Genomic DNA, 5,347 nt, shown 5'->3' on the forward strand with positions numbered 1-5,347 from the left:
TTCCCCCCCCCCATCCACTCCTCTTCAATTTAGTTCAGAAATGGTAGGACTCCTTTAGATATCAGCCAGCCATTGCATAGCAAGTTGTAGTAAGACGAGGCACCAGCTTGCCCATTAAGACTAGATGAGGCAACCCAGTAGAAGGAAAGGGTCCTAAAAGCAGGCAACAGAGTCAGAGACAGCTTCTGCTCCCACTGGTAGGAGTCCCACAAGAAAACAGAGCTACACAACTGTAGCATATGTACAGAGAGCCTCGGTCATTCCCATGAAAGTTCCCTTTGAACCTAAATTTCTAAAGAATTTATCTGAACCCTTCCTTCTTATTTTGACATGACCATTCTATTCACAACTACAATTCTAACTGCTTTCCTTGTCCATCTCCAATATGTTGTATGTTTATCTTTATGTATGTGTGTATGTATATATACACTTCTGTGGAGGCCAGAGGATAAATGTCTTCCTCAACAGCTCTTCAGTTGGATTAAAAACTATTTAATTGTCCTGCCTCTGGAGGCATTGCAGATGTGTCTGCTGTATCACATGTGTGTCAATAGGTGGTAGAGAGGAGAGAGTCTGTGTCTATACTGAGTATTCTGATCTAACAGTCTAGCCCCAGGGGGCCTGGACAGGGACTTAGCCTGAGATCACTACCAGTCTAGCACCAGGCAGGTCTAGATGGGCTCGCAGGACAGGAAGCAAGCCTGAGACTAGAAGAACCTCTCTGTGGACCACAGGCTCCAGTCAAGAGAAGCCCAAGTTAGATAACCATTCGTGTGTGTCATGTGAGAAGCAAGCCTGAGGTGACTACCAGACCAGCACCATGGGACTTGGAAAGTGAGCTAACCTGAGATGAGCATCAGTACAATACAATAAAGGCCTGGAGTTTGGAGGGGGTGAGCCATGTGGAGATAGATGATCCTTGCCTTATGCCAGACTGCATAATCAGGCATAGCACTTCTGAGATAACTCCAGAGATGACCTCAGACACTCAGACCCCAGGTGCCACTAAGAGGAGCAAATAAGTGGTGGGCACAATAAGAAGAGGCACAACTGGAGACTTGAGGGTGGTGAAAAGTAGCCTCATGTAAGCAGCCAGTGATGCCACCTAGGGCCATAGCCCAGCAACAGCATGGGTCTATACCACCAAAGACCATGCAGACGTCCCTGGTCTGGGCTGCCACCCCTGGATTTGTTGTTATCTGAGGGTTGTGCCGAACTGGCCCCACCACTCACCTGGGAATCCTGAGAGAGCTGGCCCAAAAGCATGAGAGCAGGAGAGCTGACCCCACCCCTAGTCAGTGACAGTATTTGGGAGAACAGGCCCACATATTGCAGGAGCTGTGAGTGAGCTGGCCCCAAAGATGGAAACATGGGAGAGCTGACCCTATCACTTCCTGCAGTGACACGGATGAGGGACAAATACCCTCCTTCCCCCTTGTCCCTCCCCACCTGTAGCAAAAGAGAGACCTGGCCCTGAAGTCACAAGAGCAGGAGGGCTATCCCTACCCTTCACTAGCTACAGCACTTTAGAAAGTGTGCCCTACACCTCACCCGAGCAGCACAGTAGAGCTGACCCTGGTACCAGGGGCACGGGTGAGCCAGCCATGTGGATGTGAGCATGAGAGAGCTGGCCCTGCACTTGTCTGCAATATGGTGATGAGGGTAAGAGAGTGATGTCCCTCCCCCTGCCACTTATAGCAGGTAGGAAAGCTGATCCCTAGGTCATCATGGTAGGAGAGTAAGCCCTGCCCCTCACCTGCTGCAGTTGGCACAGTAGGCCCTGAACCTCACCTGGGCAGTACAGTAGACGTGACCCTGGATGTGGGGGTTGCAGGTAAGCTGGTCCTGAGGGTACGAACACATGAGATCTGGACCTGCCTATTGTCTACTGGGCTGTAGTGCAGGCAAAGGAGAGACATCCTCCTCCCTTCCCTGGTTCCTCACAGTCTATGGCATATGGGAGCGCTAGCCCCAGGGTTATGAGAGTGGAAGAACTGGCCATGTTCTTCACTGGCTGCAACACTAGGGGGAGAAGCCCTGCATATGCAGCAAAGCAGAGCCGGCATGATAGCAGGGGTTATGGATAAGCTGCCCCCAAATGCATGATAGCATGTGAGCTGGCAAGATGACCATCTTTGATACCTCTTGGGTCCAGATCCAGGATTTTGAATCGGCCAGTCCCAACATCTACCCCGCCAATGACCTGCTGAAGTAGATGAAGGGGCCAGTTCTACAGAGCCAAAACTACAGGATCTCCATGACACAGGGCAACAGCAGGATATCTGAGAGTCCCAGTGATGTTCTAGTACTGATAGAGTAGCAGAAGCCAAAGATCTTGTACCGGACCAATGGCCATTTGCAAGCAAAGAAATGCAGACAAAAGGGACTACTGTAGGACCTACTGTGACACACTACAGCTTCCACAATGAGACTTGTTTTCTCCGTTGGTGATGAGTTTGCAAGGATGGAGGGTAAGTATAAGGGGATCGGGGAGATGAGTGGGATTAGGGTACATGATGTGAAATTCACAAAGAATCAATAAAAAGTAATTAAAAATTAACCATAAGTATGTTTGTGTTTGGGGTACGTATACTTGAATACAGGTACCCAAGTAGACCAGAAAAGGGTGTCAAAGTTGGCACCGCAGCTGGTTGCTAGCCACTTATTGTGGGTATTGAAAATGGAACTCTGGTCCTCTGCAAAATCAGTACATGCTCTTAACTGCTGATCCATCTTTCCGGGCTCTTACCCTCATTGTTTGAGACAGGGTCTCTCCGTTAAGCTGAGGTTCACCAATTTGGCTAGAATAGATGAATGGCAAGCTCCCGAGACCCTCCTTTTTCCCCCTTTTAGAAAGTACAAGTGGATAGAATCCTGGTATAAAAGTTAATGTGTGCCACTGCAAGAAAGGGACAAAGAGCAGGGAGTCCTCAGATCACTTTACATTCACTAGAGGGAAAGTCATTTATTTCCCAAAGTTGAGACATTGGGAAACATATGGCACATTATGTAAAGGTGAAAATAGAAACACTAGAAAAACCAAGAGAAACCTATGAAATTACTACTAAAAAAAGAATGCAAAGCAGACAAGGTGACAGAATCAGCAATGGAGGTAACACCAGAGAATAAAATAAAATAACAAGGTGAAACTAAACATGTCTACCATGGTGACATGTAAATGGTATGAACTCAAATATTGCAGAAAGAAAATCACTTCAACTGGGCTCAAAAATTAACATCAACTGTGATCTTTCCTGCAGCTGACGCATACAGTTTTTTATATATTTCTGGACTCACAATGTCAAATATTTTATGTGCATATTTCAAAAATGTTATTTTTATGAAAAACCGTTCTTCAAATGGCAATAAAGCTTACAATTCTTAGCAGTTTAGAATGCAGTAAACACTGTGACAAAGCGAATTTAAAGCAAAGTGATGCCAAAAGGTTGAAAGAGAAAATATGGCTACCAGGCAAATGTAGATTAGTAGAGCCCAAAAGTTCTAAAAGAAGCGTCAGACAAGGCTCAATTCCAGGAAGAAGCATTAAAGAGGATCAACAGATTAACTTGATAATCCATAATTAAGACATCAGCTTAAGCATTTATGAAACAAGTAGTCTTATATGAAAGCATTTAGTGTTTGTTAGAAGGGAGAAGCCTACCTAATTACAACAGCAATGGTAAATGCTATAGTATTCCCTTTAGTTCTTACCAGTTCACAGGAAAAATGAAGACAGAAAATTAAAATAATCTAAGAAATTAGTTTATCATGACTCATATTCTGGGTCTATCGTTTCTTTTTAGCATACAGAAAACATGAACATTATCTAAATCGTAAAAGCAAAGAAAGTCAATATCCTAAAAACAATAGGTCCTGAAGTTAATATAGTTGAAAATATGTTGAAACAGTAGACTCTAAGCATATGAAAAATAAAATACATGAAAGATTTTATATATATATATATAAATATATATATATCTTCATTGTTGTAATCATCCTCAGTCTATAAATATACCACTCTATCACATTGAACACCTTAAATGTATAGTATTTTTGTCATATATGCCTCAATAAAGTTGGAGAAAATAAATAAAAGCAACAGCTGAAAGCTTTATCATTCATAATGACCATAATTTCCCTTGTAAAATTATTTTATTATGGCTAGCAAGATGATTTAGATGATAAATAATCCATTGCCAAGACTGATTACCTTGGTTCAATACCCAAGACCCATATAGTAAAAGGAAGGAGCTAGTTCCTACCAGTTATCCTCTGACTTCCTTACACAGACTTGGACATGCATCTCCTGTCCTCCAATCCCCACATTTGAACATATACACACAAAATAAATGATCAGATAGATAGATAGATAGATAGATAGATAGATAGATAGATAGATAGATAGATACATAGATACATAGATACACAGATACATAGATAGACAGACAGACAGAGCAATAAAAATTCTTAAAATAAAATAACTGAGTATGGTGGTACATATCTTTAATGCCAAGATATAAGATATAGAGACACATGGAGCTATTATATGAATTTGAAGCAAGCGAGGTCTACCTAGCAAGATGCAGGCCAGCCAGAGCTACAGTGTGAATCTGTGTTTGTCTCTGTCTCTCTGCCTCTTTCTCTCTTTCTCTTTCTCTTTCTCTCTCTCTCTCTCTCTCTCTCTCTCTCTCTCTCTCTCTCTCTCTCTCCCTCTCTGTGTATATATGTATATGTGTAAAAATTTATCATACTTTATTCATTTATTTGGGGGGGACATATGTCATGATACGTATACAAAAGTAAGAAAACAACCTTTAGAAGTGGATTCCCTCATCTATAATAGACGGGTGCCAGGGATTAAGCTCAGTCCATCAAGCTTGGCCATCTTGCTGGACTGACAATGAATTGTTGGATGAGCCTACTTTTCTAGGACCATTGTTACTAAGTCTTTCATTTTATGACATGGTCATCCTATATTAACTGATTCTTCCTCATGTCTTCCTACTTTAATTATTCAGATCTAGAATCATCTAGCAGTCCCTTCTCCCAGCACAGTTTAACATTTTGTAAATTACTTAGAAAGAATTGCAGGATCTAGATACTGAGATTTTGCTAGAACATACAGTAAATACACGGATGACAAATAATCATGACGGTTCTAAGATAGTCTCTAAAGGAAGAAGTTTAACAGACATATGGACACAAGACATGGGTGAAAGGTAAAGTAGTAAAACTGCTGACAGTTTGATTTAGCTGCAGCGTGTCCTGTAAAATGGCAGACTGTAAATGACTTTACTAGACAGTAAGCTCAATGTCACAGTAGGCAGCAGTGCAGCTGACAACACCT

The 5,347-nt window shown here is 42.4% G+C and overlaps 1 pseudogene; it reads left to right on the top strand.

The window, feature by feature from the left end:
• The first annotated feature begins 500 nt into the window (after positions 1–500).
• LOC120102689 (small nucleolar RNA SNORA17) lies at positions 501–614 on the top strand (annotated as a pseudogene).
• The last annotated feature ends 4,733 nt before the right edge of the window (positions 615–5,347 follow it).

Source organism: Rattus norvegicus, chromosome 4 (genome assembly GCF_036323735.1).
Source record: "Rattus norvegicus strain BN/NHsdMcwi chromosome 4, GRCr8, whole genome shotgun sequence".
NCBI lineage: Eukaryota > Metazoa > Chordata > Mammalia > Rodentia > Muridae > Rattus > Rattus norvegicus.